This window comes from Delphinapterus leucas, chromosome 16 (assembly GCF_059928025.1).
Source record: "Delphinapterus leucas isolate spDelLeu-1000000601 "Yukka" chromosome 16, BTC_Dleu_Yukka2, whole genome shotgun sequence".
NCBI lineage: Eukaryota > Metazoa > Chordata > Mammalia > Artiodactyla > Monodontidae > Delphinapterus > Delphinapterus leucas.
In genome coordinates, this window is record NC_143144.1 from 42,163,576 (window position 1) to 42,179,977 (window position 16,402).

The 16,402-nt window shown below is 40.8% G+C and overlaps 1 pseudogene; it reads left to right on the forward strand.

Annotated features, from left to right (window-relative positions):
- Positions 1-14,207: 14,207 nt before the first annotated feature.
- On the forward strand, positions 14,208-16,055 carry LOC111172684 (nuclear distribution protein nudE-like 1 pseudogene; annotated as a pseudogene).
- Positions 16,056-16,402: the final 347 nt, after the last annotated feature.

Sequence of the window (16,402 nt, forward strand, 5' to 3'; positions counted from 1 at the left end):
CCCCAGTGAGAGTCTCAGATGACTTGGGTGGTGGAAAAAAACATTTACAAATGTTTTCCTTTTGACCCTAAGGAGACATGCTGGGCTATTTCCATATTCCTTCACAAGAGTTTGGCTGGAGGAGGAGAGGGAAAGCTTTTCACACGTAGAGTTGAGCTGTATGTTAAATTGTCTTCAGGAATGGGGAGTGCTTGGGTCATCATTAAAGCAGTCCTCAAGAACTCTAAGCCAAGCAGCCCAGTAGTTTTGATGTTCCTAAATATACTCTTTCCAAAAACCTTGCATTGAAGTTTGCCAATGCATAGAATTTATTATACATTCTGGAGTTCACTAAAGGTACAAATTTCTTTCTGGATAATTTCATTTTCATACCACTTACAGGCACACCAATGCCTAATTTGAAGCTCATCTGTTTTGAAAATGTCTTTTGCACCGTACATTTTCATTGCCGTTGGTGGTCCATGAGGGATTTAGGGAGGGAAAGTGGTTTGTGGTGCTAGGTGTAAGTGGTTCGCTACATGTGAACAATTGTTGGAGTCAACGCAGAGATGGCAAAGTGCAGTTTAATTATCTTCCATATTCTGCTGAATCACTGCCTAATGGTTGGGGATATTTATGTTTCATGTCTGTATTTTATGAGGCATTGGCAGAATAAGAGGTGGCCAGGAAAAGGAACAAATTTTTCTTGCAGAAACAGCTATAAAGTAGTCACGTACAGCTATTTCCTGATGTATATAACTCTTCAGACTGTTCCTGTTAAAGAAAAAATTTATCATGACAATTGTTAAAGATGGCAAGAAAGACTTTATTTAGGGCGGCTACAATGATGGGGTTTTGTAGCAGGAGAGAGAGATCAGACTCAACTAAGAAATAAGGAAAAGTGGGGATTTATAGCCATGGAGAAAGGTGGGGGCATTGTCCATGGATGGAATTACTAAGAGGTAGGTAATTCTTTGCCAAGCTGACTTAACAGGATTTTAGGCAGGCCAGGGTGATATGATATCAAGGGTGAGGGATTTTCACTAAACTGACTAAGCAGTATTCTTGCTGAAACTGGAATAAGAGGGCCAAGAACAGAGCCCAAGGTAAAGACCTAATCAGAAAGAAGACTCATAGGAACTTGACTTAAGTTTAGTCAAGGAGTGAGCCTTTGTCATTCAAAAAGTCTGTTCTCCCGGGTGTCTTATTCTTCCAAACTAAATATCATTCGAATATCAGTGACTTTCAGCGGCTAATCAAAAAGCCAATTATCCTGAAGTTCACAGTGTTATCTTGAAAAAGGAAAGAAAAATCTCTTTCCTTTAATCTAGGTTTGTTGATAGTGTTATTTTCTTACTTTTGTTATGGCACGAATTTCACTTTCTAAAATTTTATTTAATTAAAATTTTTATTATAAATATCAATCAGTTAATTAATTTTAAAAAGTGAATTCCTATTATGGGCCCCAAATGTCTTTCTTTTAAAAGTAGATTGAGGTCTCAGCTTCCTGAATGGTGAATTGAGGGTCGAGGTGAACTCATTCTCCCTCTAAAAATATAAGCAAAACAACTAAAATCAACCATTTCAGAACTCTGGCACTTAACTAAAACCATAAATGGAGCCCCAAACTGTATTTCCAACTGTACCAACTGGAAACTACTGTACTTTGGTAAGACAATGCGGTCACAACTGAAACTGGGTAAAGCAGTAGGGTCTGTGACATTTTAACTTTAACTTGTGACGTTTTATCCCCTCTTCCTGCATTGCTCAGTGACATGAGAACCAAAGCTGGCAGCTTTGCCAACAATGGAGAGATCTGACAGCCTCTCGAGGTCCACTAAATGGACCATCCACAAAGAACAGTTAAGATTTATCCCAAACTTGCAGTTCCTTGGAAAATCTCTATTTTCAGAGTGTGGGGTTAAGCAGTTCGACTCAGAGGTTAGCTAAGGGAGATGAAGGGAACCTACTCCCCTAATTGAACAATAGCAAACTGCTTTCAATATCTCAGCTGCCTAAGGCTGTGATCTCATTTGGGGTAAACTAGAGCCAGACTGGGAATTTAAGAGATAATGCTGGAGAACAAGACAACCACATGGAACTTCGAGAAGCTCCAACATATTCCTGAGGATATATAAGACGATGCATATGCATAAGGCTGTGTGCCTGACTAGGAAAGACCAGGGAAAGGAGAAAGCAAGAGACAGTCATCTCTGGTTGACCTTGAGGCCCTGCTCAAGTGAAAGTGGAAGCTAAGGTTGTCTTGTAAACTGCCTGAAATTTTAAGATACACTTTCTTACACAGATAGCCTTGACAAAGGGTAGAAGGGAAGAATAATAAAAGAATATAAAGAATATAATCTAAAGAATAATATAAAGAATATAATATAAAAATAATAAACTTCTGACCAATCATTGGCTGACCACTAAATTATACCGACCCAGGTATGATTTCTAAGAAGGCAGACTTAAAAATAAAAACAAAAACTTAAAAGAAAAATATACTTGAAAATTCAGAGGCTATACATCGAAGGAAATACAGAACTCGTTCAGGAAATTCACTAAATAAATAAGCAGGAACAAGGAAAAATAATAACAACAATGAAAAAAAAACCAGAAACAAACCAGCCACAAAAACAAATGTTGCGGGGTGGGTGGAACTATCTGGTACCAGAATTGTTAGAACATGATATCTAAAATATCCAGTTTTCAAGAACAAAAAAGTTATAAGATATGCAAAGAAACAGGTAAATATATCATACACTCAGTAATAAAAAAGGCAGCCAACAGAAAATGTCCCTCATAGACTTAGTTGAAAAAGATTTAAAATAAGATATTATAAATATTTCCAAAGAATTAAAGGAAACCATATCTAAAGAACTAAAAAGTATGACAATAACATCTCATCGAATACAGGATATCAGTAAAAATACAGAAATTATTTTTAAAAACTAGATAGAAATTCTGGAATTGAACAATATTATAACTGAAAAAAAATCACTAGAGGGGCTTAAAAAGAGATTTGAACTGAAAACAAAATATTAATAAGCTAGAAGATAGGTCAATAGAGATTATCAAGTGTGTGGAGTAGAAAGAAAAGAGAATAAAAAAAAAAAATAGAACCTCAGTGGCCTGTAGAACACCATCAAGAGTAACAATATATGCATGATGGGAGGCTCAGAAAAGCCATCTTCCAGGCAATAAAAAGCAAGACTAGATCTTTATATTTGGCTACTGGAAGAAAGCATCATAAGGATCTGGGCAAATAACTTCAAGGGGAGACTGCCAACATAGCTTGGGGTGGGCCAGGGAGCTTTCTTATGTGAGGACAGCAAGAGCCTTGGCTTCATCAGCCTGGTGCTCCAGAACTCTCTCCATCTCCCTGACTTTCCACTAAGCAGCTGTAAGTGTGATTGTGGCTTCCTTGGGCCCAAACTCTTCTCCCATAGTTGGCAACCTTTTCTGCCTCTGACAGGGTGGCCAGCAGAGTCTCATCCACTCTAGTTTTGTGTATCCTTCCTTCATCAGCAGACTTCCTTGTAAGTTGTTGCTTGGGGCAGATCTCTTCTTTTTCCTTTTAATGGAGGAAAAACATACTCTTCACATACTCTGTTGAAAAATTTTGTCCTTATACAAGGATAAGTTAATCTTCCATCTTGTACACAAAACAGCATGTCTACTCAGATCTTGAACATTATCATTGTCCCATCTGTAAATGTGGCTCAGAAATAATTAGGTGAAAATGACTCTCTCCGCCCAATGCCCTGTGGGGTCCTCAGATGTCCAGACTAAGAGGTAATATCACTGTAATTAAGGTACCAAGTCTGGGGGTCACTGTGGCCATTCTTAGGGTGGCTCAAACCATATCTTGTCTATTTTAAAGAATTATTATAAAAGTTAAAGCTGAACTATTCTTATACATTTGTAGTACCTTAGGAACCACACAAATAGCTCAAAAACTATCCGACTGCCTGTATTTGTCATTTCCCACACTACCCACCACCCGAGGGCTTTCTTATGATAACACTTCCAGCTCAACAACAGAGTTTGGCAGCTATTGGGTCATAAGCCCCCTTTGAAGGAGGACACTGTGACTGTGATTTCTGGCCTGAAAAGGTCAGTTTGTAATAGATGAGGTATCTGGTGAAAGCTTTAGGGAAAAGAGAAATGAGTAAACGTGCTCTGGGCTGTACCTCCTGACACTCTTCACTTGACCACTGGGCCTGTGGAAGATGTGGAGGTTTTTGCTCCAATGGCTCCAGCACTTTCTAATTGTCTGTGGATTTGGAATATCTTTGATATACGTCAACTACTTTCACATTGTAATAACAAAATTCCTTTCTACAGTACATCTCTACTTTGAATAATGCTGTGTTAAGTGGTGGGAAAAGATTATTTAAATTAAACTAAAAAAAACTTTACTTCTTGAGCTGTAAGCCAAAGTCTCCACAAGCCAAAAAAAAGCTCTCACTAAGATGTAAAATGAAATGGCAGGCAGATCTGGAATGTTTTATTGTATGAAATTTGAAGGGAAGTCAAGCATTACCTAAGCAGAGGGTTCAAGTCATTTTCACACAACAAAAAGCTAATGATTATTACCTGTTAGATAAAAAGAGAGATAATCCTGTGATATGTACAAGTAAGGGGTATTCAGGTGAGGTTACTGGAGCAAAAGAGGCAGCTTGAGAGATGGACTCAGGAAATCACAAAGTAAAGGGGAAGGTCCAAAGAGTAGGACACCAGACAGAATGATTCAGAACTCTGAAAGAAACAGACTAAAGGCTCTAATGTCTGTCAAATAAGAGTGCAGGCCTGTATAACTTTGAGAAATTTACCTATTTACTGGAAGATTTGAGGACTTTTGTGACCATTACTGTTTTATAAATTAGGAAGACAAAACTGTTAATTGATGGTGCTACTTAGAATTTACTGTTATTAAAAATAACTTGTTTGGGGGCTTCCCTGGTGGCGCAGTGGTTAAGAATCTGCCTGCCAATGCAGGGGACACAGGTTTGAGCCCTGGTCCGGGAAGATCCCACATGCCGCGGAGCAACTAAGCCCGTGCTCCACAACTACTGAGCCTGCGCTCTAGAGCCCGCGAGCCACAACTACTGAAGCCCGTGTGCCACAGCTACTGAAGCCTGTGCACCTAGAGCCTGTGTTCCGCAACAAGAGAAGCCACCGCAATGAGAAGCCGTCACACTGCAACGAAGAGTAGCCCCCGTTCTCGGCAACTAGAGAAAGCCAGTGCACAGCAACGGAAGACCCAACACAGCCAAAACATAAGTGAATAAATAAATTAAATAAATCTATTAAAAAAACCCTTGTTTTCTAAGATTTCATTTGAAATGATGAATAATAGTAATAATAGCAATCATAATAATAATAGCGATCATTTATTAAATATTTAAGATGCATCCTCATCCATAAAATGATAATTATGGGGATATCATGAAGATTGAATCAGATTATGTGTGTTACATATAAACATTCATGTAAACGGCAGTTATCATCATCCATTATGTAGCCCATTTCTGAAAATAAAATTTATTACTTCAAGAGGGACATTGATAACGTAGTGAAGAACTGACAGGTTGCAAAATAGATGGTGTTGGATACTACTCTTGCTTTTAAAACATTGCTTTGCAACAAAATGAATTATAAGAAATCCAAGTAATATCAGTAGATGAAAGTCTCAGAGAGGTATCTCAGGTAAGCAGAATAATACCTCTCCCAAGGATGTTCACACCTAATCCCTAGAACCTGTGTATGTTACCTTACACAGAAAAAGGAACTTCAACGATAAGATTAAGATTATGGACCTTGAGATGGGAAGATTATCCTGCATTGTCTGGTTGAGCCCAATCTAATAAAATGAATCCTTAAAAGTGGAAGAGAGGCAGAAGAGTGGGTCAGAGAGATCTGATCTGACCTACAGAACTATAAGATAGCTCTGATCTCCAGAACTCTGATCTCCAGAACTATAAAATAATACATTTATACTGTCTAAACCCCTCAATTTGTGGTAATTTGTTATGACAGCAACAGGAGACTAATACCATATCCAAAAACAAAGGATATTCCCTCAGAGAGCAGAGAGTTTCCTGTCATTGGACAGGAAGAAGAAAGGTAATTAACATTTTGGATACCTTCTATAATCCATACACTATTTTATTTACTCCTTTAAAACTCAAAGGAACCCAGTGAACTATGCATTATTTGTAAACAGATTCAGGGAGGAATATTAGTAAATTACACAACATTATGACTAGTTTATCACTCCACCTCCCCTACGCTTGAAATATTTAAGAGGGATTTTGTTGTGAAGATTAAAGAAATCAATGAGGGGTTGAACTCACATATTTCTTCTAACTCTGAAACCTTTCTTCATTAGGATGATAGGTTTTGTCCCTTCATTTAATCATTATATTTCACCCCAATACCCTCCCCCCATTTTGATGCTGTTCTTAAAAACTCATATCTGAGTATTCAAGAGACTCAAGTCACTGTAAGAACACAAATGCAAGCTTAATAACAGGAAAGTCTTGCTTCATAATTTAACTCAGCCCCTTCAAGTCTTGCTAGACAAGGAATATCTCAAGTGGGTAAGGATAGGTGATTGCTTAGTCCCAATCATAGCTCTTAACCTCACCTGATCATTGGGATCCTTTCTTTTGCCTGAAGCTGGCCCAATGTTATCTTTTCACTTATGATCAAGCTTAGACCTTGGAACCTCTAAAAATAGCTAAGGTAGGCTGATTTATTCAAAAGTCTTTCCAAAATACTAAGGGCAAACCCAAGGAATACATACACATCACATGAGGAATACAGAACACATCACATGAGGAATACAGAAGTTCCTCTTGAAACTCTTAGAAAGTCCAGGATTGTTCTATTAGATACTGTTTATGTTTATACCACTTGCTGTCACAGGACAGGTCTACCTTCTAATCCCAAAAGCCTGCAATAGCAGACCCCGTGTCTTGGTTTACGCCCTAGTACCTGGCCTAACTCATCTAATAAAAACAGGGAACAGATTCAGAAGACCTTAATCTTTACCTTGATGAAAATAGGAAAGGCCAGATCCTATCTCCCACTTCTCTTGGTTCTTGGTCTTAAACGTTTTTTCCCTCAAGTAAATGACTCAGGGGTCATCTCATCCTTTATTTAGGCCCTGCTATTATATAAAATGCTGACTTTGTTTTAAAAACTTAAACATTTTTATATAGAATTTCCTAAAATATGGTATTTATGTCCCTAGTGAGCCTCAAGATGATAGCAATTGGTATTCAATACCAATTCATAGTTTAATAATTATGACATTATTTTACTAAATATACTTATTTCAATGTGTATAATAACATTTTAATCATCATATCAAAATAATAATTTAACTGATATTGCTAAAAGAAGTTTAAAAGGGGGGGTTGAGTTAAAGAAAACTACTCCTGCATTCAACCATGAAGAAGTGACTTTAATTATGCCATTTAAAAAAACTAGAAAACTGAGCAAAATATATAAGGCATCTGCTTTTAGACACTGGACAATAGGCAGTGCCAGACTATGACATCTGAGAAAAGAGAAAAGAAAAGGAGCTAAGCCCGATGATCCCCCTGGCCTTCTGGCTGGAAGTAAGTTCTAGACAACAGCATAGGAAGGAAAAACTCAGACAGAGGCTAGTTGTCTCTTGAGTTCAGGAAGACTAAGTCAGCTAGAATTTGTTGAACAAAGTACCGTAAAATAAGGAGTTACACAGTGAAAGAACTCTAGTAGGCTGCGTTGAGTCTTTGGCTGAATACCAATCTAAATGTGTGTATGGCAAAACTTTATGAGTCCAGGCAAAAACACAACTGCCAGAAAGGAATAATTATAGGGAACTTGTAAGATAAACAATTCCCTACAGCTTGCACAGGTCTTGGAAATCTCCCCATTTTTCACTACCTGGAGTGGAAAGATCTTGTTGAATAGATGGGTCATTTAATAGAGATCTCAGAAGCGTCAACTCCTAGAAATGGGACTAAAGAATTCCTTGCGTAAACTAAGTTCCTCAAGCCCCAACCTAGAAAATCTTTAAAAATAAGACATGAAGGGGTTGAGCTACTCTATAAGTAGTTTAACTGCCTTACAGAAAAAAGTGGACACTCATTAAAGAAATACAAGAAAATCTGGAGAACTAAAAAACAAAATTCACAATGTCTGACACCCAATTAAAAATTACTATACATGTTAAAAATTACTATACATGTGTAGAAACAGAAAAATAGAGCTCATCATTAGAAGAAAAATTAATCAATATATGTCATCATTGAGGAATGATAACAGAGATGATGGAATTAGCAGGTAAGGGCATTAAAGCAAGTATTATAAATATGCTCAAGGGTTTAAAGAAAATGTGATCATGGTGTGAGATATGGGAGATATAAGAAAGAATGAACTGGAAATTCTAGGCATGAAAAATGCAATATTTGAAATGAAAATTTCACTGGGTAGGAATAGTTGCATATTTGACACTGCAAAATAAAGGATAAGTAGATCTGAAGACAAAGCAACATAAAAAATACAAATGTAAGCACACAGAGGATATAAAGACTGTTAATAAAAGAGATTAAGTGAGCCATGATACAATATGAAATGGTCTAACATGGGTAATTTGAATAAGGGAAGGATTTAGAAGGAGGGACAGAAAAATATTTGAAAACATAAATGACAGAACGTTTTACAGATCTGATGAAAACTATAAACCCAGTGGTCCAGTAAAATCAGTGAACCCTAACTAAGGAGAAACACAAGGAAAATCACATCAAGACATATGATAATCAAATCACAGATTTTATAATCAGATTGTTATAACCAGGTAAAAAGAGAAATTCCTAAAATTACCAGATGGGAGGAAAAAATTATATCCATAGGACCAACAATATAAATAATAGCAGATTTCTTGTCAGAAACCAGAGAAGCCAAAATACAATGAAATGACATTTTTCGTGTAGTAAAAGAAAAAATAAAACTGTCCATCTAGAATACTACTCCCAGTGTAATTATCTTTGTAAAGCGTAAAAGGCTACCCACCCTTGAAATGTGACTAGTCTAAATTGAGATAAGTGTAAATGCAGTGTAAAATACTGAAAAAAGAATGTAAAGTATCTGTTGATAATTCTATATTGATAATGTGTTGAAATGATAATATTTTAGACATTGGCCGAAATAAAATATAGTAACATTAATTTCACTTGTTTATTTTTATTTTCTAAATATGACTGCTAGTAAATATGGTGTCCTGCTGTTTTTTATTGGAAAACTAGCTAGTGTTCACTTCTTCATTAAACAACTGTAACACAGGGTCAGCGCTACTGTATACTGGAGATAAAGACCTCCCAATCTGTTTAGACCCTCAAGGATAGATTCTAGAAAATCAGAGTTTTTAATGAGTATTTAATAAAGTGAATTATATTTAGTTATGTAGGGAGGAACATACAGAATTCAATAAATATTAGTTAGTTTCATTACTGCCACTATCCCTGTCTTTAAGTGCAAGGCAGTATGGTTATCTGTGCTTCGGGAGAAGTGGAAATCATCTAACCTACTCATACAGCTGATGTGTCTCTCGATTCAGTGGGTGCACTGCACTCAGGGAGAATGATTCTAGAACTGGCTGGTCCTGGAGGCAGCATGGCCAGCAGTAGGGTTGTGGAGCATCTGCCCCGGTCCATGGGAGCCAGCAGTGGTACCCTATGTGACCCCTCTAACTCTGCAGTGCAGAAGCAAGTTTGCAGATGAGAGATTTGTGGATCACTGACTTGAGCGGTGCAGAGAATGGAGGTTTATGTAAGGATGCTGAGGGTGCCTGTGCTTTCACCACGTTCCCTGAGAACTGACTTGCTTCTCTACCCTATATCTCACCCCACCAAGGTTTCCAGGGACCAAAGTGTCTCCCTGTGAGTTTCAGACCACTGATGACTTATTTGAGGTTCTCCTGCCAAATGTTTTCAATGTTCAGCAGGTTTCCACCAGAGCATCTCATCTTCCTTCCCCCTTTCTCTCAGTTTCTTTACTTCTCAGTATTAGATGCTAAATAGATTTGAATGGACAGTTTGGCCCACTCTGCTCTTCCTGGCCACTGCCTGGGTTAGCTCCCACAAAGAAAACCTGAGTTGACAGCAGTGAAATTTATGAAGGCCAGGAAGAAATGAGGTATGCAGAGCCGCAGCACTCACATACAGCTGACCCTAGAAGTGCTGAGGTCTCTATTTCCAGGCCAAATTGCACAAATAATGGGGCTCAGACCCTTTCAACTGCAAATACCAAATATGCCTAGGTAATTCAAAGAAAAATAGTTTGTCTCAGTAAACCTAAGATTGGAAGGACGCTGTGAGATTCATCTGCCCCTTCAACCCCACACAGTCCCAGAGTTCCCAATTACTTCCAGGGCTGCCTCATCCTACAGTTGGGTGTGATTATTCAAATCCCACCCTAGGAGCTTCGCTGGATCTTGAGCTCCAAAGAGAATACATCCAGAGATTACCTTCTATGGTTTTCCTACTGATCTTTTAGTTGTAGAGGAGAACAGAATCGATGTAAGCTTAGTAACGATTTCCAGATCTCCAAAAAAGACATCCTTGTTCCTGTTGTACTGGGCAGCCTCCTTCAGAGTGGGGATGTGGGCATTGTCTCCAGGGACATGACAGAACTCCACGGAGTTTCTATTTCACTGGTGGAATGTGGTGCCCTTGAGGGTCAAAAGGAACTGATCACAAAAGGAATTGATCACAAGGTCAATATGCTTCCTCAGTCAGACTCACTTGCCTCGGATTTATATGTTCATAAGTTCCATGGAGCCCTTCTGCACACAGGATTGGAAACATGCTCTTTCCGGACTTGAAACATAAAGGAAACAAATAAATACTCCAACCAAGCATTTGATTTGTGTTAAATACACACACACTGTATGTATATATACATATGTATGCATACTCACGTATGAATATACACATATTTTCACGCGCACACACATGTGTACATGAACGCATTTATGCACACACATGAACGATGCATGTGTGCATATGCATAAACATACATATACACATGTATGCATATACGTGCATACGCACGTACACACACACACACACACACACACACCACCTCCACCACCACCTGTTTCAGAAGCACCAGAGGTAAACTGGCAATGGCTGGCGCATACTGAAATCTGGATGAAAAGTTCACAAACTGATTCCTCGTGATGTGACTACTTGGCTTTGAGAGCCGGGCACTGAAGATCCAACAACTTCAGAACTGGCCTGTGGCAGAGACGTTTGTCATGTTAAGTTCTAGGACACTGCCCCTTGCTGGCCTAGGTCCCTGGAGGTTTGAGTGGAGGGGGGCAAACCCCTCCTCCCCTCATGTCAGGTGCAGAGCTGACCCTCAGAAAAACTCAGTCACACTTCATTACTAACAACATTTTTATTTCAGACATGTAACTTAGGGCCACTCAGATGCTGTACCTGTAAGTAAACCCATCTACGGAGAGTTTGTCATGACAGGGAGAGTCAGGAATGCCTAGCAGAGCTCCCTTTTCCCTCCTGCCTCAGCTGTCAAAATGGCAGTTGCCAATGCTGGGAACTTTGTGTTGGACACTGAGGGATATTAATACTGAAAAACAAGTTCAAGGAAAGGAAGAAAAACAGGTATGTTCCAAACGAATGATATTTAAGAAAAACTGGAAATGATACTTGGAAATACCTTAGAGTTTGCCCAGCTCACCAATCTCCGCTTCTGGAGTGGAACACCTCCACAAGCCCAGACAATGGGCGCTTCATTTGTGTAGGTGGATTGTCATCCTCTGAGCTCTAGCCAAGGGAGGCCTTGTGTATACAAGTTTCATTTCCCTCCTCAATCTTTCCATATTTGCCCAAACAGTCATCCCCAGGAAAACTAGGTGAAAGCAACTCCAATGATAATGAAAACAACAGTGCTGCCTAAATAATCGCCTGAGATTGCTGCGACTCTACCCGGCTCTTTAAAGACACAGGCATGCCCTTAAACGAACACGTTAAGGCTTTTGAAGAAATATTAATTTATTGTGTCATAATCCAGCAACTGAGTTTCACGTACAGAAGTTCAGATTCTGGTCCACGGACACCAATTGCATTCGGTAATGAAGTAGAGCAGACAGCAGCCTAGTTGTCTTGGAATATGATATTTACAACTCCTGGAGGACAGCACCTGAAACCTGACTTTTATGTGGGGCTAATCCTTCTTTTGGCTGTTGTCCCCTCTTCGGAGTATTTTAGAGAAGACAAAGCGGAGAAGGGAATGTTGTGTGGATACATGCATGAAACAGACTCAAGCTGCATCATTCACGTGCCTCAGCTTAAAGCAGCTCAGTCTACAGCACATGGCGTGGGTAAAAAATCGCCCCCACAATGTGTGCATGGGAACTGTCAGATGAGTTCATTTCTTTTAAATCAAACTCAATTTTACCTCCAGGTGAAAGGAATTTCGGTCTTTGTTGTTATTGATGTGTAGCGTTCACAGCAATTTTATTTCCCTGACTCTTGAGGTTAGTTTGGGGTCATTTGACTAGATCTGGCCAATGAACCACAGCAAGAGTGCTGTACATCATCTCCGAGCTGAGGTGGTATAAAGTCTCAGCTTCACTTTCCAGCTCTCTCTTTCCTGCTTGGTAAGCTTCAAAATCATATTTCCAGATGGTTTCGCTCCATAGAAAAGGAGGCCACCAGATTCACATGCAACTTTCTGGAAGTAACAAAGAAATATTCATTGAGTTAAGCCAGGGATATTTAGGAGTTAATTTGTTATCATCTCACAGCCCAGTATTATCTGACTAATTTTGTTCTCCAGGCTCACACAGGAATTGGAAAAACTTACATCATGACAAGAAAATGGAGAGAAGGGCCCTTTCAATGTCACTGTGTCATGGTGGCCACAGATTTGCTCACTCTCTGAGCTCCAGTGACCCATTTAAAGCTGGTGCCTCTGTTGATTCTACACCATACTTAGGGGTCAGAAGTTTTGCTCTTGCCAAGAGGAGCAAGGGATGAAATGAGCTTAGACCCATCCTCACCTAGGATTATGAGTGATAAAGTAGAGATGAGGCAATGCCGCTCCAGATGCAGGTCACTCACAGGTGGCCTGTAGCTGGGGCAGAGAGATTTTGTGAGCAGGTTACAGGGAGGTGTTGGTGCTGCCTTTGGGATCCAGGGCTACCATGGCCAGCCCACTCCCAGCTCAGAACGAAGTAGTAGCAGAACATCCTCAAGGGGGAGAACAGGTTTTATTCCTTCTGGTCACACTGTGCCCCAGCAACTAACCTCTGAAGGATGGATAATAGGAACTGGAGGGAAACGCAGCAAAATAAAAGCCTTACTCCAAACTGAGGTTTAAGTTTACTGTAATTCGCAACAGAATCCCAACAGTATTTTTGTAGGCATAGAGAATTTTATTCTAAAATTTATATGGAAAGGTACAGGCCCCATAAGAACAACAACATTTTTTTTTTTTTTTTTTCCGTACGTGGGCCTCTCACTGCTGTGGCCTCTCCCGTTGCGGAGCACAGGCTCCAGACGCGCAGGCTCAGTGGCCATGGCTCACGGGCCCAGCCGCTCTGTGGCATGTGGGATCTTCCCGGACCGGGGCACGAACCCGTGTCCCCTGCATCGGCAGGCGGACTCTCAACCACTGCACCACCAGGGAAGCCCAACAGCAACATTCTTAAAAAAAAAAAAACAAAAAAAAAAACTTTAATGGAAGAATAGCTCAGTAACCAAGAGAGTGTGATACTGGTGGAGGAACAGACACAGAGATCAATGGGACAGAATAGAGAGTGCAGAAATAACCACACGAATAAGCCCAACTGATTTTTAACAAAGATGCCAAAGCAATTCAGTAGCAGAAAAATAGCCTTTTCCATAACTAGTGCTGGTGTCATTGTACATCAATCAGCAAAAAAATGAATCTCAGCCTAAACCTCATACCTTTTATGTAAATTAACCGAAAGTGAATTGTGGACTTAAATATAGAAGATAAAACTATTAAATTTTTAGGAAAAAAACTTAGGAGAATATCTTCTGGACCTAGGGCCAGGTGAAGAGTTTTTAGACTTGGCACTAAAAACACGACCCATAAAAGGAAAAATTGATAAACTGTCCATCATCAAAAATTTAAAAATTTGTTCAATGAAAGATGTCATGACGATGGATGAGAAGACAAGTTAAAGACTGGGAGAAAATATTTGTCAACAATATATCTGACAAAAGACTAGTTCCTAGAATATATAAAGAAATCTCGAAATTTAACAGTTGAAAAAAAACCCAGTTAGAAAATGGGCAGAAGACATGGACGGACACTTCACTGAAGAGGGTATACAGACGGCAAATAGGTACATGACATTATGTTTAAAATCATTAGGCATTAGGGATATGCAAATTAAAACCATAATTCGATATCACTAAACACTTATTAGAATGGTTGAAATAAAAAATAGCGACAGAACCCCGCCTCCGTGCGTCACAGAATGGCCTCGGACACCCATGCAGTCCCTGAGTGTCGGGGAGGAGAGGGCACGGAGGTGCGCGGAGCTGAGCTCAAGGCTGCGGAGTGGGGCGGAGCTAAGCAGCTGGGCAGGCAGGCCCGCTCAGCGAGACGTCGGTGGAGCAGAGGGGGACATGCGCTTTTGACACATTGGAGGCTTTCTTGATCATGGAGGGTGAAGATATACCAGAGTTTTCAAGTTTAAAGGAGGAAACTGCTTACAGGAAGAAACTTTCCTTGAAGTATAAACAAAGCTTCCAGGAAGCTCGGGATGAGCTAGTTGAATTCCAGGAAGGAAGCCGAGAATTAGAAGCAGAGTTGGAAGCACAGTACAGGCTGAACAAAGAAATAGAGACTTGCAAGACTGGAGTATGAAGTGGAAGCACTAAAGGAGAAACTGGAGCATCAATATGCACAGAGCTACAAGCAGGTCTCAGTACTAGAAGAAGATTTAAGTCAGACTCGGGCCTTTAAGCAGCAGTTACATAAGTATGTGAGAGAGCTGGAGCCGGCCAGTGATGACCTGGAGTGAGCAAAAAGGGCAACAGTAGTTTCACTGGAAGACTTTGAACAAGGCTAAATCAAGCCATTGAACGAAATGCATTTTTAAAAAGTGAACTTGATGAAAAGGAATCTTTGTTGGTCTCTGTGCAGAGGCTAATGGATGAAGCGAGAGATTTAAGACAACAACTAGCTGTTGGGGAAAGACAACAGGAAGTAACTAGAAAGTTGGCTCCCAGTTCTCCAACTCTAGACTGGGAAAAGATGGATTCTGCCGTCCAAGCATCACTTTCTTTGCCAGCTACTCCTGTTGGCAACGGAACAGAGAACAGTTTTCCTTCACCGAAATCTATACCAAACGGTTTTGGTACCGGTCCACTGACTCCTTCAGCTAGGATATCAGCACCAAACATCGTGTGGGATCGCTGATGGAAATAGGGGCTTTAGAATCCAAATTAGCAGCTGGCAGGAAGTTTGCAAAGGCCCAAGCATCACGAAAATCCTGTATTTCAGGGAACATTAACTGCGGGGTGATGAATAGCAACGGCACGAAGTTCTCTCTATCAGGGCACTCGTCTTTCTTCGACAAAGGGGCGGTAAAGGGCTCTGACCAGGCCCCTCCTCCTCCTGGCCCGGGCTCCTCGCGCCGGCACCGGTGTGCTGCCTCTCAGTGTGTGAGTGCCCGGCCTCCAGGTGGCCGCTCCCGCCCTCCTGCAACAACCCAGGACACCCACGCCTCACCCCTCGGTGCCCGGGCCCAGCTCGTGCCCCTCCGTCTGCCTCCCCACGGCTGGCAGAGGGCAGGCTGCACGCAGTGGCGGCTACTGGGCCCTGCCCAGCCCCAGGACTCTGCGCGATATCAATACTGCCTATTTTCTCTTCTCGCCCTAGTGCCGTTGGCTCCAATCGCTCCTTTATTGTCAGGCTGTGACATAATGGAATCTAACAAGTGGCCAGTATGGGTGAACGCAGGGCACTGTGGGATCCCTTGCAGGGCCAGCAACTCGGCTCACAGGTTCAGATGCTGAGACCAAAAAGAAATTGAAATTAAGTCAAGAGAAGGTAGAATATTCCAGAGAGGGTGTTTCATGTGGAGAAGGGACCACACGCATAGGTGCAGACAGGGAGACCATGATGCAATCAGGTACATGGAGGATGCACTTGGGAGTTATGGTGTGAAGGGAGGCTGGTGAGGCTAGAAGCCTCGGGCAGGAGATGGGCTGAGGCCTGGGGCAGAGGTGTCCATCCTGAGAACACTGCCTTCAGGTAGAGCCAAACAGAAGCCATTCAAGGCCAGCCAAGCAGGGTCACCCATCAGAAGGAGGCTAGATAAAGAGAGTCTGGCCTCAGATGCAGCAGGATGGGAGCTGAGGAG